This window comes from Falco punctatus (assembly GCF_963210335.1).
Source record: "Falco punctatus genome assembly, chromosome: 4".
NCBI lineage: Eukaryota > Metazoa > Chordata > Aves > Falconiformes > Falconidae > Falco > Falco punctatus.
Window position 1 is genome coordinate 56,256,882 of NC_137583.1, and position 26,099 is coordinate 56,282,980.

Below are 26,099 nucleotides of genomic sequence, written 5' to 3' on the forward strand. Positions count from 1 at the left end.
TTAAAGGTCTTTTCCAACCCAAACAATTCTATGGTTTTACGTTTATGGGCATGAACTGGGATGGATTTTTTGCAAACACACATGTGACCAGGCCTGGTTTGCAGGCATATCTCCCATGTGGGCTCAAGGGACACTTCAGGAGACAAGATGAGGAGGAAAAACACCCGACAAACCTTTTCTGAGCATGCACTGATCAGGCTGCTAAGCAAGAAGTGACATACATGCATCAGCACAGCTCACATAAGGAGCAAGCCAGTGCAGGAACTACAGCACGTGAATCCTGACAAACAATTCTATATGAACAATCAGCAGCTGATTTTTCTGCTCCCTATTTTTGGGTGCAGCACCCCAAAACTGCTTAAGAAAGATTTTTTCACAACACGTTGCTGGGAGATCTGTGCTTAAGCCACCATGCATGATGGACAATACCTTTAGCTGGTGACCCAGCCAATGCAGCTGTATTCAACAGCTGCTTCTAAAGAAGAAAATCTCGAGCCATCCTGTTGATTCCAGCACAACACGTACATAGAATAAGAGCTTTAAAACCTGCATGACTCCAGCCGTTAACTTCCATGACAGCCCTTTAAAACAGCCATTGATCTCTTAAACTCATCCCTCTCAACACTTTCTCTTCTCACAAATGAGTTTGTAAATTAAATGTTGCAGACAGCATGCTGCAGTAAGTTATTTTTTTCAGTTAGTTTCTTTTCTTGCTTTACAGTCATAATCCTTTTACCAAATTCAGTGAAATAATCAGGAATGCATACTGGCATAGAAAATAGCTTTGTTTTTCCATAGAGATCTCCAACTTCTGGAAACCCATGAAACAACAAAGGAAATCAAAAGGATTAGAAAGGACTCTATCAGAAAAAAAAAAATAAATCAGACAACATAGCCCTATCAGGTCAAAGCTAATTTATTTTTACACACACACACATATATATAAACAGAGAGGTCAAGCAAAGCAAATTTCCAGAGAACACACGTGGTCCCCACCTGTTTGATTTTTACTCATATCAAGGTCTGCACAGCACAGAACTGTCTCTACTGAACAACTTGGACTTGTTACAGAGGAACTGTCTCCTTCAGCAGCTAGTGGAGACGAACCAATTTGCAGATGCCCTGATTACACCCCAAAGCCCACTTCAGTCCCAACATACTCAGTACCTAAATGCAGATTTTTAAATCAGGCACTGAAGTGACAAAGTCTAAAGGATCCTCACCTCCTGCAACCCAGTACGTTCATCTCCCCAGAAGCCAGCCAAGCCAGGATTATTTAAACACACAGCCCTGCCTGCAGAGGATGAGGGTCTGCAGCTAGAGGAGAGCACTGTTCTGCACCATTTCCCCTTTTACAGGGAAAAATCCTGTCCTGACAGTTACCTGTGCATTTATAAATCAGAAAGAATGCAAGTTACACCAACAGAAACACTGATTCCAATGGACATAACCACCCGAAGTGAACACAGCAAAGGGAAGTTGTATCTCTATGTATAAGATAAAAGCCAATACAGAAGAGTGTTGTACTTTCTTCCTCCTGCAGGTTTTCATGGCTTTATTTTTTGGTTTCTCCTCAAATGACTGAAGACTTTGCAGGAGGGAAATTAAAACAGAAGAGCGTTATCTGGAAAAGTTAGGCTTCAGGCCTTTTCTGCATTCCTGGAAAAAGCAGAAAGAAGAAGGAGCGGAAACCAAAAAGAGGAATAGATACCAAAACATTCAGATGAAATATGCCCTCAGAAAAGCATCTGTCTCAGAGCAAAATCTTTCCCGAGAAAAGCAGTTGGGAGAAAAGCATCTGTGCAGCACCAGTCTGCTATCCAGCATCAGAAATGAAGTTTCCATGAACAAAGCTTTATGCCAAAGAGCTGCAAAGCCAATGTTGTGCAACAGAGAACGTGGCCTGAGAGCCAGCATCCGCACCGGAGACTGGGACACTCAGTTCTCCATGAGAATGATGGCAAGCAGGAACCAACCCCGTCTCTGTAGGTTTGACCTCTAAGAGTATCAAGTATATTACAGACTTTATGACTGGCCCAACATGCTATAACATGGAGGTTAATGCTAGGTGACCAAGCTCTGGACCAGAAAGGAGGGAGTTCCAACCCATCCCCTAGGTGGGCAGCAAGACCTCATAGCAGGATCAGGGCTCTGAAGCCATTGTGCCATCTTCCATGCTCATCCTACCTTCTAGCTGACCCACTTTCTGTCACTTGCAACATCTCGCTGAAAGCGCACAGATTAACACCTGTATCCCCTGTGATTTGTCCTACCAGCCTTTGTATACCACCATTTACCCTCAGCCTGCTGCGATCGATAGTCCCTCTCGCAGCCATCCCACCGCACAGCTTCCTCTTTAACAAGCCACAGCCTCACCCCTGCAGCCTGTCTAGATTTGATTGATCACAAGGTGACTTTCTAATCGACTGCAAAGCCAAGGGCTGAGGACTAATTGACTACTTTCTGCTCTCTCAGCAGCTACCTGGTTATTTCGCTCCTTCCTCGTGGGCAAGAAGCGTGAGCTCCACAGCACATGGTGAGACCAGGACCTGAGGATCGGCCCCCAAGAGCCACTGCAAAATTGGTCATGCCACTTCTGCCATGCAAATCTGGATTGAGATTAGACCAGGGGGAGGAAGCAGAGCTCAGCAAGTGCTTGGTGGCAAGCGAAGATGAAAAGACGTGCTGTGGTTTTGGGCAGAAGGACCATGATTCTGCACAGCTCCAGGACACCGCTGTCTCCACAAGCTGCTGGTTTACGCACGCCATCAGTGGGGTCGTGATGGAGTTATGAAATAGAAACACGTGGGTCAGCTTTCAGAGAGGTTTCCTTCTCCTTGTCCTCTTGACTTTAGTATCACATGAACTTAAGTACACTTGCCTTAATGCGTGACTAAACACAATAAAAAATAAGCCATCAACAGAGCAGGAACCAGACTGGGCAGCACACAGCCATACACTCACACAACCTTACAGGTCTGCAGAGCACTACGTATTGCCCAAAGTGCTCAGGGACCCCCAGGTCTGCCCTGCCTCTCCTGCCAGCCCTTCACCATCCAATTTTCATGTAGCTGTGGCTCTGCAGAGCCCAGGCACAAGCTGTTGCTTGCTCTAGCACATACAAGGCAGCTTCTTCTGGAGAATGAGAAGCAACCTTGAGTTGCCCAAACTGTGCCACCCAGAGTCATCATGTAATGGTGACCTGCGTCCCCTGTGAAAGGCAGGTCTTGGCTGCTGCACCAACTCTCCTGCATTCCCCAAGCCCCATGGAGGGAAGGTGAGGAAACAGAGGAAAAAGCAGATCCCGACTCTAAATCCAGCTTAGGGCACTGCAGAATGTAAGGCTGAGAGAGAGCATGACAGCTCGCCAAGGCCAAGAGCAGTCTGCAAGGCAGGCAGAGCGATGAGTAATTTCCTCTCCTACAGCATCCAGCCTGGTGCGGTGCAATGGAAAGTCACAGGCAGCAGAAGGCTGTGGGCTTCTTTGGCTATCTCTGAGGAATTCTGACCTGAAGACTTTCTGAAGAGAGAAGCCTATCACCCCTGAGACCATGGACCAACCTTGAATTGTCAAGGCAGCTGCACAACACCTCTGAACTGGATGACTAGTTGCTCAGCTGCTCCAAAATCAGGTCACTTATTAAGCACAGCGGGGAAACAGTCCTAACTACTTTTAGAAGAAAGCTCTGGAGAAATACAGTTCAACTCAATATTGATTCCCACAGCCCCATTACAGACAGACAGAATTAATTTCCAGGATGGAAAGAAACATATGCCTGCATATCAAAACAAAATACAGAAGCCTTTCCAGTTCTTCAGCTGCATTTCAATGGAAACCAGAAGGCTGTCACAATGGAAAGATTTCAGTTTTCTAATTAATCCTCCCTGCTGAGCATTTAATGCTACTAATTGATGAGGAGAGGCGGTGTCCAGACAGCGTTTGCAATTGCTTTTTACATCTTTAGACCAAGTTTTCTCTAAATTAAATAATAATAATAAGGCAGATTTTCTCCCTGCATGCACTGTGCCCTGCTTGAGCTCCCTCCTCCCTAGAAGATGTCTAGTTGAGGGAAGGGAGGCAAAGCCCATGTCGGAGCTCGTTTACAAGTGTTGGACGTTTTCCTGGAAAACGTCATCTGTGATACTGTCACTTCCACAGAACACGCCAAGAGAAAGGCCATCAGTGCCAGGGACACTGTCTGTACCATGAAACACCCAACCCCTACCCCCCATGGATGTAGGGAATAGCTTCTCCTGATTCAACAGAGCAATCTCTCAGCCAAGAGATGTCCCGTAACACCCCCAGAAAATACACAAATTGCACTGTGCTGTCAAGAAACAGATCATCAGGTCCCACAGCACAGCCCCAGGGGCCCAACACAGTGTCACCACCAGCAAGAACATCTCACTGGTGGCAGATCAGGCTTGGTTGCTCCCCTGTGGTCCTGATCTCTAATCCTAAATATTGATCTCACACCACTGTTGACCAGGAGACACCTCTGGAGCCAGCAGATTGATCCTAAATGCAAAAGCCAACACAGTCCTAACACGAGAAGGCAGTTCAGCACATACCTGGATATGAAATTTCTGATCTCATCCCCTATCTATTAAGCACATGCTCTAGTTTTTTCCTGAATTAGTTAAGGACAGAATCTGTCCCTTTATACTCGACACTCAGCTATTTCAATCTGGGAGATGCTAAGTGCTCTGAGCTGCAAATGAAATCAGGGAGTGCAAAATGGAAAAAAAAAAAAAAAAAAGAAAAAAAAGAAAAAAGAAAATACACGTGCATGAGGCTGTGCTATGGTTACCGACGAGTAATAAATGAAACAGTGTTGATGGTCCCCAAGCTCTGGCCTGAAACTCCAGCACTGTTCTGTTTGTCAGAGCAATAGCATTTCCACCTGCACCTTTCTAACATCTCCTCCGGGCGTCTTTACACACCACTGTCATAGATCACAGCCAACAGAGGCCAGGCCAGCTGTGCAGATGTCTAGCTGGCTGACCTCTCCTTACCAAAGAGCTTCTAACCCCTCCCCCCCCCCCCCTTATTATTAGTTTTCAAACCACCTACTCCATCATAAATATAAAGTAAAATTAGCGTATTCCTGGAATGTTAAAAAAAAGACAAGCTGACGCCTGCACAGTCTCAGCAAGTCAATGGGAAGGCTGCAAGCATGCAAAGAATGTTGAGTCTAGAGCTTTTGGACCTTTTACTACAAAATCCTATTGCTGCAAGAAGCTTGTGCATATGCAAGTCAAGTCATGCACGTGCAGAACACCTCACCTGCATGGGCTGGCTGCTACTCTTCCATAGTACCCTGAGTAAACTACTCCTGTCTGCCCAGCAGTCTATTAATAAATATACACCAGGGAAAAAAAATCGCACGCCAGCAGGGAGGTGGACAAGATGATCTAATAGGACCTTTTCCATCTCTTAACTTTTATGCTTAGTCACAGGATAAATATCTCCCACGTTGTAAAGAAAGCAGGCAAGCAAAGACAGCATGTTATGTTGGGAGAGCGTTGCCCTCTTTAGCCATTTCATTTTCTGGCTGTTATTTCACTCACACTAACAGGACTTACCCAAAGAGAGTTAAGCAAAGGAAAACTTCCATTTGCCTGGGTTTTGGCTTCAGTGAGCTCCAAGGCACCCAAGCAATTCTGCTAATTCCTGTCCCAGCAGCCACAAGCAGCACAGGGACCTCATTTCTGTATTATCAGAGTCCTTGTGCTTCTCTGAGCACTCAAGCCTGATCCTATCCAACATGGAGAGGCACCCCATGTACTTTTGCAGAAAACAGGTTGGCAAGAGAACAGACAGCAAGCATCGCCTCCATCAACCAGCCAGGTCAAGCTTCCTGCGACAGACTGTCAGAAAACAGCTTAAAAAAAAAAAGCCAACAAAAAAACCCGAAAAACAACCAACCACCCCTGAAAGGGAAATGCAAGGAACCAAAGGGTTTGAGTAGAAGGGAATCCAATGCAGCTCTGATAGTACAGCTTACATTGCTATTTGCATTGACATGGATTTGTGCCACTAGCAGCACTAAGGCCCTCTCTTTAAGTTTTAAAATGCAAAGGAAGTGGTTACACAGAGAAAGGTCCAGCAACTGCATTACTTCAGCATTTCCAAAGCCTGTTCAAGCAAAGCATGCACCACCATGCAAGGTTTCTACAAGAGACCACCCTCACACATAATCCAAAGAGCAACTGAAAGCCTCAGGATCACAGATCTGCAAATTTCACCATGTATATAGAAAAGGGGTTTTTTTCCTTAAATTACTTAAAAACCCAAACAAACAACAAACTACACATCCTAAAACCCCCAAAAGCCACATAATCTAGATCTCTTGCAACAAGACTGACACCAGGGATGGGGAAGCAACACTGCAAAGGGAGTTGGGAGTAGAAGGTTTTGCTTCGTTTTCTAGTTCAGCTGCTGGACCATGGGATAACCCTGAGCATTGCCAGTTCTCATAGGATTCAGTGCTTTTCTTTAGCACCCAGTTCCTGGCGTCACATGATTACATCAGAATCCACACTTCCTTTTTTTTGTTAAAAAGAAATACTTGTAGATGTCAGAAGTTGAAGAAAGAAGTGTAAGTCACTAAGATTGAAATGCTCAAATAAAAAGAAATAGAAAAAATATTAAAAAAATAATCACTGGTTTAAACTTAATTATTCATTTTTTGGAGGCAAGAATGTGATCCAGGACTCTTTTCCCCCAATACTATACACTGGAAACCTTGGACTGGGCAGGGAATGACTTAGTGGGGGGAGGCGAGTGTTCCAACACCCCCATTTGTGAGTTACAGATGAGAAAACACAGGTTTCGTAGCAACACCTGCCTAGAAGCTAGGTAGCCCCTTTGATCTACCTCGATGCTTCCCGAGTCATAAAAGCGTTATGCATTGGGAGATGATATGAAGGCACAGCTGTTAAAAAAAAAAAACAAACCACCAAAACCAACTGTAACACAGCAGAAGAGCTTTCTAAATTTTGCTTGCACTTACTTTATCCAGCATTAAGCTGGGTAAAGCCCTGGAAGTCAGCCATGCCAGCTCACCTGCTGACATCCTCTGCTCACTGAAACGACTGGATTTACAGCCCCTGCTGGGTCTTGCCCACCAGAAATACCTTCTGGTAATAACTAATCTGTAAAAAAGGACTTTGCCTTCTGAAAAAGCCTTTGTTGGCTCTTACACAGCTCAAGCTGTGCTGCTGCTGAGCCCTGGGGCAGGGCTTCAGCACACTGTGCTAGCCACCATGGCACTGCAGGCATGTGGGCTACAGCTAGCTACTACTGAAGAGCAACGAATTTCAGCCCCGTATTCAAATATCTGCAAGTGCCATGAAGAGGAGAAGACTGCAGGTTACATTTATTTCCTTTTTTTTTTTTTTTTTTGTTTTTTTTTTTTTTTTGCATGGAAGAAAGCTATTAAGATCTAGAAGACCTGAATCTGGGGTGTGCTATGCTATGCATTGAACACACGGTAAAAGGAGGTAAACACCAACTACACTTATGATTAAGCCAGTGGTCTTTATCCTGCTCTGCCCAAAGCTAACTAAGATGCAGAGAAATTCAGGAGGAGGAGAGCAGGAAAGACCTGAGAAATCTGGTGCACCTGTGCAGGGTGCTTGCACAGGCAGCAACAGAGCCAAGCCCAGGGGGTACTGTCCATCACCCCGACTGGAGCTCAACTGTGCCATTCCTCCAGCAAGGATTTGCTTTTAACCAGCTGTGCAGCCAGAGATGATAGCAAGTCAGCTGTTCCTGCCTCACAGAACACACACAGGGGCAGAAAAAGAGAGCCTCGATTTTCTGCTGGCCAGCGTATCTGGGTTTCTGTATTATCTCATCTTTGAGATTACAAGGAAGTGAGCACAAACCTGTTCAGTCACATTGTTCCCACTCACCCCTGGCCGACAGCCGGGCCATTACGCTTCTGTGTTCCTGCTGTTCCCAGGACAGAGCTGCTGCCCTTCTGCAGCCCTTGGGCAGCTCCAACCCATTCCTGTAGCACACCCGGACACGCTTCTGCCTGCCCCAGCTGTGGAATTTATCCACAGCCAAGCACTGGCATAGAACACGCACAGCACGAGAGGTCGGTCCACATCTATTAAATTCCTGGACTCCGCTAACATTGCTGCATACAGCGTTCCTTGCTCATTTCGCCACCCGCACAGCACGAGCACATTAAATCCACCGCACCACGTATCTCCCTATTCAAACAATTACTTTCTGCTTACTGAGGATTTCCCCTCCTTCCTCGCTGCCTGCTCTCAGGTGCCAGCCAGGGCTGGCTAGGCTTGGGAAAGATACTGCAGAGGCTGCTGCAACCTGGCAAAACGCTTGGGGACCTCCTGCTATCTGAAGTTCTCACACAGCTGTAGCTGCTCTGATTCTCCTCCAGATAATGCTAATCCTGCTGCACTTGGCTCTCAGGGATGGAAGTGCTACTCCTTTTAGACTGCTCAGACAAAACTGAAAAGTGAATGAAGGGCTAACAAATAAATAAATACTTTAAAAAAAAACCCCAGACTGACACTAGAACACCTCTTGCTAATACCCTTTGCCTTGCTGCATCACCACAGAATCAGTCCTCTATCTGAGCAAGCATTATCAACAAAATAACTGATGCAATTACAGTTTTGTTTGCAGAATTTTCTCTGCACCTCCTTCTCCTTCCCCAGGAGGACTCACTTTAAAAGAAAAATACCACCCATAATGTTTCTGTGCTTGCTTATTTAAGAGAAAAATACAGCATACAGCTCTGATGTTAGTACCTTTCCCCTTTTTATGGCAAACTACAACTAAATGAAACATGCTACAAAACTATACAGGCATGGAAGTTACAGGTCTTTCCCCCCGCCCCCCTTTTTCAAATGAAATCAGTATTTTATTAGGCTAGCTCAAAAAACCAGATCACACATCCAAAGAAACAAGTTTGGAAATCCCCCTCCCTCCACCCCCACTGCTATTTGCTAAGGAAACCAGCTGCCCAAACCCAGCCAAAAAATGATCTCAGCCATTCTTAAGAGAGCCTACAGTGCATTTTCATGAGTCATGGAAAGCAACAGCTCGTTGCTTTGGTAATGCTAGGTAAGCAACTGGTCATCCATCCACCACCAGACTTTCAGCCGCAATTCAAAGAGCAGACCATTTCTTGACAGGTTACGTCAGAGACTGCCCCAAAACAGAGCCTCACAGCAAGTTTACCCTGCAGAAAGTTTCAGAGGACATGCCACAAAGTCTGTCCTATAAAAGCATTTAGCAAAGCCAGGAACTGCCATGGTTCTGATCCCTGTATGCCAGGGGTGTTTACCAGTGCCCCAGCTCCCAGCCCGCGCTCTCCGAGCGGGCAGAGATGCCTGCTGCAGGCAGCAAAGGGAGGGGGAAGCAACAAACGGAGGCAGGGATTAGCAAGAAGGCAACAAGTGCCTTACCCATGCTCTTCCCACAAGCCAGAGCAGATAAGAAACCTGCTGCCTGCCAGACCAAAAAACAGTAAGTGAGCAAGCACACTTATAGTAAGAATTGCAGGATGCTTCACCCACCAGACCCATTCCAGCCATTCTAGCACATACACACCGGACTCGATGCATATATGCACACAGGCACATGAAAGGCATACCTGAGCTTTCATCAGTCCCTGACCGTATTGCTTGCTCTTCTCATTTCTCAAGGGCTGCAAGCTAACAGCCAGAAGGATGCCAACCTGCTATTAAGCAGAGCATTGCTGTGTCTACCTACAGCTCAAGACTCACACAAACAACACACATGCAATTTATCCAAGCACTGCAAAGGGAAAAGCAGGCTTTTAATATACATTATATACATAATTTCCCTACATCCTCTTTGGGTGAGGGAGACTACTGAAGAGCGTCACTCAAAGCCCTCAGTGACAGTCCTGTTCCTGAACACGGCCATGAAGATGATGGTGGTCCGTGATGCAGCCTAGAGCCCTCCAACCATACCTGCCCAAGGCACCCATCTGTCAAAACCCAGGAGTGAGGTTTTGAAAATCCAGCCCAAGACAAGTCAGGGAGGTGGGAGGTTCCCCTTGCAGCAAGGGGAGACCCTTTCCAACACATCCCATGTTCTTCCACAAACACCTCCCACCAACTCCCACAGGAAACACACAGCCACCGCTGCCAGACTGCCGGAGAAGCTCCTGCAGAGGTGACATCAGACTACACCTCTCCGGCAACACCTACTACAAAAGGCAAATAAGCTTCTCACGTAATGATGAACTGGGTACTGGAAGTCTTGCTCCATCTCGTCCAAGTCCCCAACAGCTTTGGGACTCTCCATGGCAGTCCAGGACGAAAGCACAGTGTGCCACACCACCTCCTTGGTACAGCCCAACCAGCTTCCTGAAGGGGAAGTTCTCCAGCACATTATTTCCTGGACATAGACCAAGGCTGAAACTAGCTCTTCCCCAGCTTTCCCTCCGTGAGACAGCTACAATCTTCAGCAGCTTTTACGCTGGGTCCAAAACCAATTGTTTGGCCTCACCTCCTGTAACATAAACTGCGAACAGAAAACACACACCCTCACCCCTCACAGCCCCATCCTGAAGGCAACCAGGCATGCACCAGGTGTTAGTCACACCGGTAATGCCATAGGTGAAATTGCCAAAATATTGCGATGATTAAACATTTTCTCTCTTTTTCTTGAGTCATCAGACAGGTAACACAGTGACACATCGTGCACATCTTTAGCCTCAGCAGGCATCCCCAAGCCAAACAAAAACAGGCAAGAGCAGGCACGGTCCCTCAGATCCTTCACACTCAATAGATCATTTCTGAGGTAAAGCCAAGCCAGTCTTCAGACAGAGATCATCATGAGGGTACACAGAAAACAACATAGCTGCCCTTTCATCCGAGCCACCCATGGCTTGAGTCAGGGTCCAGAAGCACTCCCTATTCCCCAGGAAGCACAGCCAAAAGTGACAGTATCACAAGAAGCGGAGCAAGCAAATCAGTCCAGGCCACCAGTGAAGCAGATCCTCCCAGCCAGCAACACCAGCATGAACAATCCTAGCAGGAAACAGAGGATGGGGAGTGGGAGGGAGCAACAGGCTGTGTGGTCCCACATTCAGACAGCCCTGATGGTCCTCTCCCAGCCTCAACATCCAGAAGGCTGCAACAAGAGATGTCAGCAGGGGTTTCCCTGGCTGCTACCATCAGAGGAGCAGCTCCTGGAGGGGTTAAGAGGAGCCAAGTGCAGTTTTCCAGTGCAAACCCAAGAAACAAGCATGACAGGACTTGCCCCGCCACAATTTTTCCAAAGCAATGTAATTGGCCCCCCTGCAGTCCCTGTTCAGAAAGAATACAGAGTGACAGCACTAAAATGACACCTTTCCCTACCATTTTCCCTCTGGCTAAGCACTGCACAGCTTGGGAGTAGCTCGAATGCACCCTGCTGCTGGGTTTATCCCAGGCAGCAACAGCATTCAGAGACAGACCTTGAACCTTTCAATAAAACCCATGATGCAATAAACTAAGCACAGCTCAATACAGTCTCTGTTTATCTCTTTTACTTGCCACCAGCACCATCCAAAGAGAAATAACCGAAATATCTTGCATATTTCTCTAATGACTCTTGCTACTCCGCTAGCACCCGAACTGAGGGACTAAGACCAAGAAGCAGCAAATGCATTCCACGGGTTTATTAACCGGGTGCTCAGGTTTCCCAAAAGCCACTCACTCTCCAAGCGGAAAGCCAGCAGAAGGATTGCAGCAGAGAGATCAGCGCTGTAGGTTTGTGCTGAAAGGCAAACCGAAGGCATCAAGGCTGCAGCATGAGCACCTCACTCAGCAAGGAAAGCTTTTCGTGAACCTGTCCCAGCCTGGTATCTTTACTGAAGGAAGCCTCATCAATCCAGCAAAACAAGCGCTGCTCCACACTACATCAATGCATTGACCAATCTCAACAGAAGTAAGCCCAAATCTCTGATCTCCTATTTCCAAGCACTGGTTATTCATCACTTACACACTCCTGGACCACTCTGCCCCATCATCTCAGCCTGCACATCTTTCTCCAGCCACCCACTTCTGAAGCCAACTATATTATTTCTCCTGCAGATACCAAGCTATCAACCCATCAGCATCCCCCAGTGACGGATAACGCTAGCAGCCACCCCTCTGCAATGACATTGCACTGACCCAGCATGTAAAAAAGGGACAGTCCCACGCAGGGCACTCCCCGAGTAGTGACAGAGAGGAATAGGTGAGAGGCTGATGGGAAGAGTATATTTAAAACAGGGTTTCCATGCATGCACACTTCTTTCCTTCAGTTCATCTTCACCACCAGCTGTAACAGGCATCACCCTACACTATTTTCCCCCAGCCATTTTCCCCAAACAAGCCTTCCTTATCACAGCACTCAGGATGCCCCACACAGGGGATGCCCCAACCCTTTAACCCAGATCAGAAGCAAGATTTCCCCATTATCAAGAGCTGGCAAGAGCCAGATGTGCCCATCAACCTGCATCCACCACCCTTCTGCAAGGTCCTTATGCCTTGGGATAGGGCATCACTGCTGCCACCTTGCAGAGCAAAAGGTGCAACAGCCCACTATGAAGAGATTTACGTATCTGCTAGATTCTTTCAGGCTCTTACAGAGCGTGCTGCACTATTTCCAGTTTACAACTAGATTATAATGATCTGACCTCTGCTCAACCACAAAAACCCAAAGAAGTTGTAGCACAAAACCACTAAGCAATCCAAGTAATCCACCATCCTCATCACGACAGACTTCCGTGTACATATCTATCTAATAGAATAGTTCAGCTGGAAGGAATCTACAATGGTCATCTAGTCTAACTGTCTGACCACTTCAGGACTGAAGGAAAGGGACATCACCAGCAAGGACAGATCTCAACAGATACCCAAAAGCAGCAGCATCTTCCTCTGCACCTCTCTAACCTCTGCACCAGGACAGCAGCAGCAGAACTTGTAGCACAATACAGAGTTCACTTTTGCAGATGATGTTTGGGCTAACAACTGTTATGTGCAAAATTTCCAATAGACCCTTGGGGATTTGTAGGCACTTGGAAGCTACTCTTCAAGAAATACTTTCACGTGAACAAGGCAAACACAATCACTCCAGGACAGTCCTAGCAGTGTAGGAGCACTCAAAGAACCGCAGAGGCCACAAACACCCTGTTTGTGTTGGATTTAAGATATTCCTACCTCCTTTGCAAAGCCTTATCTCACAAATTATTTTCCCAAAGCAACTGTACAGAATTATTTTTTTTTCTCCCCTGAATCATCTAGCTATCAATTAGATGACTTCTGTTATTTGGCACACAAGCTCGGGGTCGTAGCAGGCTTGCAGAGCGCCTCTAATCCACCCACCCAGGGCTATTTTTTCAAGCAACGTGGTCTTTAATCACCACCTGAACACTCAACCCACCCTCCCACCCTCTCCGAGGACCTGGCCCGCACACATGCTGTTTACACAGCAGCCCACGCAGTAGCTTGGCTGGCTCCTTACAGGATCTGTCCCGTGCTGCTGGGCACAGCACACAGCACACACTGCCAACCGGACTTTGTCCCATGCAGCTTCTATGGTGCCGAGCCAAACCCTGGCTCGGCTCCACCCAGGGTTTCATTGCTGTTGTGGCTTGTCCTCCCTGGGCTGCCCCAAATCATCCTGCAGAGTGTAAAATTAGGGGGGCTTTCACAGAAGTGGCTACTAGTTCTGGACAAAATGCTGGCCAACCTGGGTTTACTCAGGAGAGCAGGACAGGCGCCAGCCTACTGCATATTCTCATCAAATTCAGAGTCCCTTGGTCTCCACTAGCATTTATATTAGGATCTGCCAGGGTAGGAAAAAGGGTTTGGGGAATGCATTTGGGAGCTGAATCCTCCTTTTTTTAAGGGGGTATGGGCATACTTTTCACCCTTGACTTCTAAAAGCCTGAGAAAGACCAGATCAAACCTCTGGGTAGCCTTTGCAATGTCCCAAGTGCTGTGGAAAGAGAAGCTGGCACCTGAGACCAGACACAGCAATAACATGCATCAGCATGTTCCCACCCCAGGTCACCGAGACAGGGAAGTAGGGTGAAGAGCTGCACACAGCCACAGCGCTCAACCATGAGCCCACACATGCCCAGGGCGCTGAACACTTCCACCACAACCACTGCAGCGCCCCGTGAGCTGGCTTTGGCCCACACCATGGGTCCCCACCATGGCCCACACTGATAATGCATCTTCCACCATCCCAGGCTCAGCTCAGTCCCAAGCCCTGTGGCTCCAGGAACAGCTCCTGGAGCAACAGCCTCAGCACTGAAATGAAGTAAGGAGCATGAACCCCATCCTGCAGCCCTGAATCTCTTCGCTAGCCCCACTAAAGCATTCTTCTCTTGCTCTCTGTTCTTGTGCAATGTCTTCTGCTGAGAATAACTCCCCAGTGGTTTTGAAAAGGAAGGCATCTATTCTAAAGGAGATCTTTGCTTTTGATTTCATGTCTTACTAAAGATGACCTGGGACAGACCGATTGAGTTGGATACGAGTGGCATTTTAGTGACTAATGGGAAGATTACTTGGCCAGACCAGATCAGAACTGCAAGGACAGACAGAAAACAAACAAAAATGCCCACATATCAATGCTCTTGCCTGCTCACCTACACCTTCGCAGACAGAAAACCACTAGCCCTGTCCATCTGATGCTCACCGCAGCCTTCACCACAGCAGACAAAGGCTCACACCACACAGGGTGTAGGGCAAGCCCAGGGAGAAAGCATGTTTCAGGCCCAGCTGAGACAACATTCATCACCTCTGCAACTCACCTTGCGCTCGGCAAAGGCCTAAAAGGTACCAGGAAGAAACATGGTCCTGGCCCGGCATGCACAGCCGCATGCAGCGACGGGGAACCGCTCCTCAGAGGGACTCACCAAAAAGGCCTGGTCACCCATTTCCCCTTGTGGAGCTTAAAAAAATAAGAAAAGTCTGGGGACTGAGGGTAATTGTGCCAAGGGTTGGGATCAGAGGGCCATTTATAGCTTTTCTAAAAAGCATCTGAGGAAATAAAAAAAATTTGAATTCCATATTCCACTTCTTATGGCTCCGTAATGCGTTTTCCATCTCCCCAGTGCACAGCTGACATTCTGCACATTTCTGTGCACATTGTGCTCAGCCCATACTACGTGCAGAGAAGGGAGTGGAAGTGACTGAGCCCAGAAGCCTCCTGCTGCTGTCAGGCATCAGTGAGCACCAGCCCCGTTGCCCACAGCTCCTTGCTGAGGGAGCTGGGCTGCAAAGGGCTCTGGCACCTCCCAAGAAAGGTTGGCACAGTGGATACGTGTGCCTGTCCTGTGCTGGATCTCAAGATCTAGAAGAGTCCAGAGATCTGTAGAGAGAGTAACCATGTTTGCTTAGACCAGATGAACTGCACAGGCTGAACTGTAGCTAAAGATCTCTTTCTTGAGCTTTTTTCCCCTGTTCTTTCAGATGATCTCTTCAATTAGGAGAGCCAATGTAAGCTCAGAGCAGTCACTCCCTCCTAATTCTCATCTCTGAGGTTTGCTGCTTCTACATGTAGACAGGCTTGTACGCTTCAAAGCCAGCCTGCATTCGCCAAGCGGTCTAATAAAAGATATCCCCTCTAACAGCAAACCCTGACTCACTTCCCTCTAGCCTCGACCAGCAGGTCTCCAACAGCAGGGCCAGATCAACAAGAACAGAAGATCCTGCCAGCTTTCGCACTGGTTCCCACGTCCATCTGGGGAGAGCAGGGCTGGAAGCACATCACCTTCCGTACCACAGCAGCACACTCCATCCCGCTGCTCTGCCAGGAAGCCAGACACACCATGCAATCCTCACCGGCTTCTTCCAGATGGGAAAATTCAGAAAGCACATCAAGTCCAAGCTGCACACTAACATCACAAAGCATTATCAAGCGATAGCAACATTTTGGAAGGAAAGGAGAGAAAACTGCGCTCCTCCAGCTGCTGTAATCGTTGGCTCTTTGCAACACAGTCTCTCCATCCTGGATGAAAATCCAGACTGCATCTCTCTGCATGAGCACACTTCCCTCATGGGTTCTAACAGCCTCCAAAAAAAAGAAATGCATCACCCATCAGCACACGTTGACAGGGCAGAGCTGTGGGTTTCTCATGGAGATTTAAGACCCACGGAAAAAACTGCAGCACCAAAACCCATTTAGAGAATGAAGGTATAAAAGATCCTTTAAATCCACATCCCACCAGGCTGGCAGCCCATCCAGCCTCGCATCCTGCCTCCAACAGAGAAGCTTTTACAAGCTGCAAAACCTTCCTAGGGCAAAGGCTGTGCCCAGACACAGAGGTATGCTCCGTAATCTGCAAGAGCCATCCGAAACCTTGAACCCCTCTTTATACCTAATGTCAAATCAGGGATGCTGGAAACTGGATACTCCAATGCAGGTACCACAAGACACAGGTAGTCAGAAGCCAACCCCCACATGCAGCCGATTGCCCATGCACCTGAGGAACAGCTTCTTAAAGCTGCACTCTGGGCACAAATCCTGCACAGACCTACATCAAACTGCGTGTGTTGGACCGGAAATAAATTCACAAGGCACCATAGAAGGAAAGCCCCCCAAACCTCTCACGCTCATCGGAGGTGAAAGAGCTTGACCCTGGAAATCCCTGGGTCACTTAAACTCCACACACATCCCAAGTCTCCAAATCCCAAATAAGCCCCATGTTTTCAATCCATGCACAGACAACGCATGCAGACCCTGCACTGAATCAGGAGTGGGTCTACTTCCAAGAACCACTGGATTACAAGACAAGAATTGAAAAGGAGGATGAAAGCAGCAGCAGAGGGGGAAACCACTCTCCAAGCTGTGTCGGGGCCTGCGAGAGACTCACTTGGCCACCATGCAGGACCTGGCGAGCCTGCCGGTGCACACCCACTCACACTGGCACACAGCTCCCACCTCCTCCCCACTCCTCTCCCTGCCCGGCCACGCAGGGCCGAGGTTTGGTGCCAGCAAAGCGAATCATCCCAGAGCATCAGCCTGACTGGTGGCACGGCTCCCCACAACAGCCGCTCACTCCATCCAGGTGGAAATCCAGCATCCCAGCTCTGCCAGCCGGCACGGTCGCTCACGCCACACTGGTATGTGGCTTCCCACGCCCACCGCAGAGCCTTCCTCCTCACCACGCATCCCATCCTCACCGCTCAGGGCTGCCTGTGCAGAAAGCACTGCCCACGATGAGGCTGGAGAGGGCTAGCTGGGCATTCCCACAGCTCCCTGGCATGGCCGTGACACTTTCCACCGAAGCGGGACCCAAGCAAGCGCAGGCAGTGCCATACCCGCTGGCTCAGTACTTTAATGCATCCCGGTAATGGGACCGTCCGCATTAGGGTCTGATCCTGGCGCTGGCTGTCAGGCTCCCAGGGACCGGCTCCCAGGCTGACTCATGGCACCAGGCAATAACCTGAGAAAAAGTCACCCGGGCGCGCTAACACCAGGCGGGGGCTGTGCCGGGGAGCCCCGGCGCCGCGGGAGGTGAATCCCCGAAAGGGAAGCAGAACCCCCTTGCACCCCCGCACCCCTCTCGGGGAGCCGCTCCACCCCGGGCTCGCCCCCCGCGGCTCCCCAAACGCAGCCCGTCTGCACGGAGGGACAGGCTCCCACTCGCAGAGCTAGAAGGGGAGGAGGAAAAAGCCACCGAAAGCCAGACCCGGCTGCAAAACTCTCGGTCACTACTGCGAAAAAAACCACGATAATAATAAAAAAATAAAATTACAAGAGCGAAAGAAACCCGCGCACCGCAGCCCGGAGCGGGTGCGGGGACCTATCGCCCGCCGAGTGCCCCGACCCCGCGGTGGCGGAGGGACTTACCGGTCCGGCGGCGCCGCTACCCGCGGAGGGCCATGCCCGGCCACTCGAGGCAGCGCGGTCCCAACGCCTGGCGCGGCTCAGCACGGCTCGGCTCAGCTTCGCTCGGCTCGGCACCGCTCGGCTCGGCGCGGCGGCAGCAGCGGGGCGCGGGGCGGCACGGGGCGGCGCACAAAAGCGGGAGGAAGCGGTGACGCGTGGCGCCGCCGCGGCCAATGGGACGGCGCGGGGCGGGCCGGGCTGGCCCCGCCGCTACCGACCGACCGGGGGCCGAGCGGCCGCCGTGCCGCGCCGTGCCGTGCCGCGCCGCGCCGCGCCGCGCCGTGCCGTGCCGTGCCGTGCCGTGCAGCTAGGGGGCGACTGAGCGGCCGGCGCAACTGAGCCCGGCCCGGCCCGCGGGGCAGCCCCGACCCCGGGGGCGGCTGGCAGCACGGCACGCGCTGGCACCGGCCCAGCGCTGCTCGGTCCCGGTGGGGCTGTGTGGGTCCCGACGATCGGATCAGCTCCGGTGGGGCTCCCGCAGCTCCTCTCGGTCCCTGTTGGGCTCCCCCGGTCCTGCAGCTCGGGTCAGCCCCGGTTAGACACCGTGGGATCCCCTGCTTTCGAGGGTGGTATCTGACCTTCTGCGCTCCAGCCGAGGGTTTCTGGGACCTTCTGAAACAGGGCGGCTGGGACCCCACGGTCCTGCAGAGGGTTACCTTGGAAAACCAGCTGATGAGAAACGGTGCTGAGACCTCCTGACTCCGGGAAATGGGGCTTCGTGAGCCGAAGGGTTGGAGGAGCTGGTGGTGAACCCTTGCTGCAGCACAGCTTTCTGCAGGGCCCGGCTTTCTCCACACAGCCAGGACGCGAAGATGGGGTGAAAGGCTTACTCTCTTGGTTTGACTTTGCCTCTTTTGGGGGGAACTGAAGCAAAAGTGAGCCATAGTTCAGGGCAAAGGGTAGGGGGAGGCTCTGGGCTGTTCCCCTGGTCACAGCTTGCTGGCCAGAACAGCTCGGGGCTCAGTGGGTAGCTCCCCGTGGGAGGCAGAGCAGCCCGATTTACACCCGCCTGTCCCAAGCCGCCTCTGTGTGTCCAAGTCTCTTTGGGCTTGAATCCGTAGAGGGAGAGCCAACGGTGGCGTAAAGGCAAAATTCACCAAAAGCCTCGTGCCTGAGAGACGGATCAAAGTGGGACCTGAGGTTTGTGTCAGATATCATTCAAACTGGTGGGAAAGCGAGAAAATTCATGCAGACAATGGGAAAAGTAAGTAAGGATATTTCCTTGATTTCCCTGTTTCCCCATTTAGTAAATATGTTGTGGAAAGGATCAGGAACAAAGTCAGCTCAAGCTTCTGAGGGGGGAGAGAAAAAAATGGGCAGAATCCTAAACCCATACCCATTCCCCTCAAGTTTTTAAGGACTTGCTGCTGCAAGCAAGTTTGAGCCATTGCCTATAAAGGCAATAGAAACCCCAACCAGGGACCCCTCCTGAGAGATTCAGATCTCACATCCTCGTATACAATCGCGTGACCTATTAATAAAATCCATAGAAACCAATTCTGTATATACCAAATAACAGCAGATGGCTCCAGCCCAAACCGCTCCGGGTTCCCTCACTCCATAAATGATTTTACTAGGGCCAGTCGTGATCTTGATGTAATTGAATAGGTTTCACTCTTTTCTTTCTCCCTCCCCCTCCCCAGAATATTTGTGCAGCTTACGGAGAAACATCCAGGGGGACTTTTGCTGGAAGGAACCTCTGACTCCAGCTTGCCTCATCCGTTTGGGAAGCGGCGTAAGTCTATCCTAAGCCACCTGGCTTTGGGAAGGAGGTTGCCTTTTTCTGCACCTTCCCTCTAACTCTTAACAGCTTTTAATAAAATTCTGGTAACTTGGCATATTTGAAATGTTTTGGCTGCTGCCCACTGGGGATGTATGTAATGAGTTCTTGGGCTGCAGATGCCTTTCTGAAATAAATCACATGTGTTTACCTTGGGAACCAGGCACAGAACCCCAGGACTTCAGGTTCAAGTATTATAAGGCATTAAGCAACAGGCAGCTCCTTTAAAACCTCCTAGGTTTAATGGGAATTGGTTAGGCAAGCACCATTTACTGCTGAAAACTCCTTCCAAGCAGCTTCTTTTTTCTGAATGTGTTTGATGCCCCAGGAATCCCGCTACAGGGATTTCAGTTCTAGGGTGTTCCTGAACAATATAAGGATTATCACGTGTGTAAAGCCTGTTTTCCATTGATGTCAACAGCTCTCTCCTGATGAGTGTGCTAAAGATCTGCCCCCGGATTCTGCCTCCTCAAGTTGCTCTTGAAAACATTGACAAAGCCTGGCAGAAGAACAGACAGAGGTGTGTGGCTCTGTGTGTAGTTCCATACTTTCTCCTACAAATGCTGGCTGACAGCCTTCACCATGTTTCTGGAGAGGAGTGAAAACCTGGTAGAGAGTGCGCAGTGGAGAGCACTGGTAAAATCAGTGTGTTGCAGGCAGGGGTTGTAGTGGCTCCATATGAGGAAACAGAACAGACACGGGCTATTCTTTGTCCCTGAGGACATCAGGCCTGGCATATTTTGTACATACAGCCAAATTCTCCCTTCTTTTCCAAAACAGTGTCTACTCTGCCAGTGGGAAACATTCTTCGGTGCATGCTGTCCCATGCCATGCTGGTGTGTGTGCCAGCCAGTGAGATGAATACCATGCCACACATAAAACATACAGATGTGTGCACTGGTTATCCTTAGTTGACTGGTATACATGGTGGGGTGGATATGAAGGATTAGATCATCCTGATAACGTCTTCAGTGAAAAGTTTGATGGCACAAGTAGGTAATAGTGAGCTATAAGAAAAGCTGTTGGTTCATCTGCAGAGCGAGAACTTTGCAAACCACAGCCCCAGGCTGTTCTATTTATGCTTCTCCTTTAATGACGTAAGCATTAGTATTTGCTGCGGGGAGAAAAAGGGGAAGATATTTGGCTTTTACCTAACTACTGCTATTCTGGGCTATGTTAGGGTCCCTGCAGGAAGTGAACACAGGTCCCAGGGCACTGACCCAATTCTTCTGTGACTAAGTATGCTCCGTCTAACCTGAAAGTCTCCCATGCCTTCTGTTTGATATAATATCCTTTCTTGCTTCCTGTCCTAAATGGCAGCGTAAAGCTGTTGTGTGCTGTGAGACGTCTGTCAGGCTTTCTCTCCCATCAAGATGGTTGCGTATTGGCGGTGGGTGAAATCATTCCTATACTTAGTTTGCAAACTGTACAGGAATTATGCCATCTCGGTGTAAAGAAAAGAAACCAATTACTCAGAAAATGTGTGCTGCTTCACAGCTGAAGGCTGGAGCTGGTAATGGGCTTGGGTGGGATTTCAGCACGTAGGCACGAGCCTGTGATGCTGAAACGTCTGCATGGCAGCGCCTGGGCTTGGCAGACCTGCGTTGGCTGCAGCTCCTCCTTACCCAAGATTAATCGCAGGTCTGCTGTTTGCTGTGGAAAAGCGGGTGGAAAAAGAGTGCTACAGCTGTCCTATGTCCCTCTTAATGGTATTTCCTACAGAGAAGCCACATCCATCTTGCTTAAATATTCCCCCATTTCCCACATGTTCTAACTGCTGCAAAGCTGAATGATTTGGGGACTACCTGACAGATAAACCTGGTCAGGACCCACAGACCAAACATGTCAGCATTCCTGAAGGATTCGTGCTGTTCCCAGAACAGGCCTGAATGTGTGCAGAGGTTTGCTGGGGACAGACATTTGGGGATGGCATTTCATCTCTACCTCTGCTTCTGTGCTACAAGAACCACATTGTGGAACGGTTGAGGAGGATGAGAGGTGGGTTCAGATCTCCTTTGCTGAGGTCACCACGTCATTCCTGGCTACCTTTCTCTTCCTCTCCCGTTATATGAGATGCTCCCTGGCTGATATGACCATATACTGTGCAGGAAAGACACCAAGATCTGCTCTATGAAAGCTCTCACAACCGAACAAGAGCAACAAGTGATCTCTCCAGCTCAGTGGGGTTTGAAACCTCTCCTCTTCCGTGGCAGAAAACTTTTTCTTGTAAACAGCAGCTAATGCCTCCTGCCCACACAGCAAGTTAACCTCATGGGTTAGACCTTGGGTTTGTAACCTCTTGGGCTGAGGAGTAAATCCTGGGCTCCTTCCCAGGCTCCGTGTGGGATATTCCTAGCATCCACTGCAGCGTAAAAGGTAGGTGGCAGCAACAGCAACCGTATTTTAAAAGGAAAGGGTGAGTGCTGCATTTGAAGATAAAACGCGTAGGCCTCGTCCTAGAGGAGAGGGTTCACAGCATGAAGACCCAAGAGCAGGGGCACACTCTCTATGCACTGTCACCCATCCACCACCCAGGAATACTGCAATTCCCCGTATTCGTGGGGCTAGAAAGTTGCTCTGTGAAGGTGTCAGAGCAAAGAGGTGCCCCCCAGCACTCTCTGAGGCAGTGTTTGTGTCCATCCACCTATCTGTACGCAGCTGACAGGAGAAATTTTTCAGATCTTAAGAAACAAACACTGAAGGCTGTGTGACATGCAGAGGAAGGTAGCAGCATGCAGCAGACAGCAACGCTGATCAGCCAAAAGGAACAGGTTTTAACTTGTGTTTCTTCCAAGCTGAGTGTGACTACAATGAGATTGAGTTGTATGGATGGTATTTTTCCCTGGTAGTTGTCACATGCGCTTTCATAGCTGAATGTAAGTTTCCACGCTGACTTTGTTCCATGACTCACCTTCTCTGTCCAAACACAGGGAAAAATCTCCAAAAGGACAGAGTGAAAGTGAAGAGGATCTGGTTTCTGGGCAGGTTGTTGAGCAAACATAATTGCAGAGCATTTCTCTGTGATGCTTTTTCATGGGTTCACGGAGCTTGGAACTTGTGTCACCCAAACAGTATTTGCAAGGTGAGTCTGTGTCTCACGCTGGTGAAAGGTGTGGAGCTGAAAGCCCTGGAGAGTTATACTACCTATCTGCAAACAGACCCAGTGTAGACTTTCTCAGGTAAGGTCAGAACTATCCCAGAACATTTATGGGCTCATCTGGCACCTGAATATTGTAGAAAATAGCACAAGAAATAATGTCCTTGTGGCATTGGCAGCTGAAACTGCAAGAAAGTAAAAAATTGCAGGCAACATCCTGCATTTCCATCTCACCTTCCCAGAAAGTTCAGAGAAAATCTTGATACTTTTTCTGAAAAAAACCTCAAGATTCTCCACCCTGCAACTGGGTCCTCTTGAGTACAGTCTAAGGGATAAGAGAACGACTGAAAAAGCATGGTCCAGACACAGGGTTAGGTATGTGTATCCAGCCTGCCCTGTCTTTGTTGCCACTGACTTCAATCGGATTTGGTTCCTTGAGAATATCAGCATATTTCTCTAATCCCTCTCCTGATCTGAAAAGTAACTGATCTACAGGGGTGTAGTGAAAGTCACCCATTATAATGAGTGCATTACAGTTGCCATTTCAATTGGTATTTTGCACTCCTTTCTGTATTCCTAGAATCATAGGATCATTTAGGTTGGAAAAGAACTTTAAGATCATTGAGTCCAACCATTAACCCAGCACTGACAAGTCCACCACTAAACCCTGTCCCTAAGTGCCACATCTACACACCTTTTAAATACCTCCAGGGCTGGTGACTCCACCTCCTCCCTGGGCAGCCTGTTCCAGTGCTTGACAACCCCTTTAGTGGTGAAATTTTTCCTAATATCCAATCTAAACCTCCCCAGTAGCTCCTACCAGAACCGTTCAGGCATATTTGTACTTCTGCAGCTGAAAGAGAATCATGTACCAGCAGCTACCTAGCCTGAGTTTCTTTGTATTTCTTCCCATCCACCCACATGGAGCTGGATTTTAGGTGACAGAAATCAGGGGAAGTAGAGACTGATTTACCACAACTGGGATCTCTCCCATTGGCCATAAACTTATCTGCACACATCAAGTGGAAACCTACAGTTTTTCCTTTACATCTGTCACGAGGGGGAAGAAATCACCAAAACAATCAAAACCTGACTGTTTACACATGTTTTGTTTTATAAATGGACTTGTATAGAAAGTTGCAGCACTGTGGCACAGACAGCTTACATAAATCTCTTATCACAAAAGCCATATGTCCTCGTTTCCTCATCTGTGGTAAAATACAAGCAGCGGTGCTTAGATAATTAGGAAGCTGGAGGTAAAGCAGTCAGCATCCAGCAGTAGGAAAGTGTATATGGGTGAAGGTTACAAAACAAAAACAGAGCAGTTTGGTTTCAAGCGGTGTCACTTGTCCATACAACTTTCCATTGCGCAGCTGTCATTTGCGTGTTAACAAGCCAGTTCCGCCGTGGAGGGGATACTGGAGAAACTGGAAAGGTCTAAGAGGTGACTGATCTTCCCCATTTGGTTTGGTCTGAGCTGGCAGCCTGGTGGCTCACCTTTGCTGGGCATTATCCTTCCCTTCAAAAGGACTCAAAATCGGATGGCAAAATGCAGTGAACTGGCCCGGTCCCTTTTAAGTCCCTTTGGTATGATCCCCAGGCACATAGAGGGGGAGAAAAGCATCCATGGATGGTCCTGTGAAAAGCCTTCTCATTGGATGGATGGCACAGTGGGGGATCCCTTGTTCCCTGCACAGAGCTAATAATGGTTTCACCTGGAAAGAAGGAGTAGGAGGGTCCCACAGGACCACTCAGACATTTTTTGGCTTCTGCCTTACCAAAAACTTAGATGACTGTCATCTGTGGCCCTTGTTCAGTGCTGGTAAGCCAAGCCAGTGTCACCCACTCACTTCTAACTTCACCCATGTATTTCCACAAAGCTACTCTGAGATGGATAAAAATTAACCAACAGCATACAATTAGCACAGCTGCCATGTGCCATTATGTCAAATCTGAGTCCTTCCAATCTTTTATTTTTCCTAAAAGGGAGACATTTCCTAAATTTAAGATCAGCCAGCGATGGTGAAATGCCCTTTTGCCCAGCGTGGTGTGCTTTGTGTAAAAGGTATTTATTTAATCCATCTGAAACTACATGAGAAAGGAGAGAAATATCCCGGCAGCAAGATAAGATGATTATCTTCCTGGCAAACAATAGGAACATGGTCAAAATTAAAAATAATTTGATTGCAAATAGGAAGCCTAGTAAAGCAGCAGGACTAGAGGAAACATGACTAATTTTTTTTAGCTTGTCTGAACTCACACAGCAGAGCCATTGCAAGAGCCATAACTTTGAAATATAGATCTGTAGAAAGCCCATGGGAGGAGGATGGCAACAATCCAACTGCAATAGTACAATAGGGGCAAGTTAATGCAGCTGGTAGATCCAACTTAAATAGCTAAATAGCAACAGACAAAAGCTATTTTAGGTATGATTTGGTGGGGGCTACAGTAAATGTGATTTGGGGAGGAGCGGAGAAAGTGAAGGCTTTTTTCTTAACTTGTTTTTTGTTACCATACTTGACTTTTTTTGTTGTTGTTTCCATTTGTTTGCCATTCTCCTTGGCAACACGTGGCTAAACCATGCCACCAGTGTCACCTGCAGGATCAGTACCAAGGTCTCTATACTGAGCCTCTGGGCCAATACTTCATGTCCTTGGTCAATGTTGGTTCTTCCCGTTTCCAGCAAAGAACCTTACTTTCTTCAGCAGAAGGAGAAGGTGGCTGCAGAACTGAGATGACCTTGAGGTTTGTCTCCAAGGAAAAATTCTAATGGATGTGAAAGCTATACAGGGCCCTTATAAAGGCATTTCCTTTTGATAATGATTACCAGGTAAAAGTGTTTATATGATTCCCAGAGATATTGCACATTAAACTACTGCTTCCTTAAAACAAAACTTAACATGAAACATCCAGTGGGGATGTGAAGAAGAAAATGCTGTATAGGACAGCTGCTCTTCAGTGTCTGTGGCAGGACTGTAACATCTTCCACTGTCCCAGACAGTGCTTGTATCTTGCTGTTGAGCTGAGCGGACACCGAGCATCACCTAGGCTGCAGTTCTTGTTGTCCTTGCATCACAGTCTGCATGTCAGAAATGGCCTAGTGACTATTGATTTCACCCAGTGGACAGTAACATTTGGTTCTTCATTTTTAAATGTCTAAAATTATTTGACTGTATCCTTCTATAAATACCATTGTCTAGAATATTCTGTGCTTTTATTAGCGTCATTAGAGCTGGGTCTCTAATATGAAGGCAGTCAACACTCAAAATGCCCTGTGCAATAGGGAAGACAAAAGCAGAATTTCTTCTGCTGTAGATAGAGGGTTGAAATGATCC

General features: G+C 48.4%; 1 protein-coding gene across 4 annotated transcripts in view; it reads right to left on the reverse strand.

Annotated features, from left to right (window-relative positions):
* The window catches only part of LOC308062080 (mitogen-activated protein kinase kinase kinase 3-like), an 82,221-nt gene extending 64,228 nt beyond the window's left edge, over positions 1–17,993 (reverse strand). For 2 of the 4 annotated variants that reach the window (XM_080383014.1, XM_080383013.1), the window contains exon 1: positions 17,849–17,993. The gene's annotated coding sequence lies outside the window, so the exon portion shown is untranslated. The remainder of the gene's footprint in view (positions 1–17,848) is intronic. The other 2 variants (XM_080383016.1, XM_080383015.1) reach the window with 1 other exon arrangement.
* Positions 17,994–26,099: the final 8,106 nt, after the last annotated feature.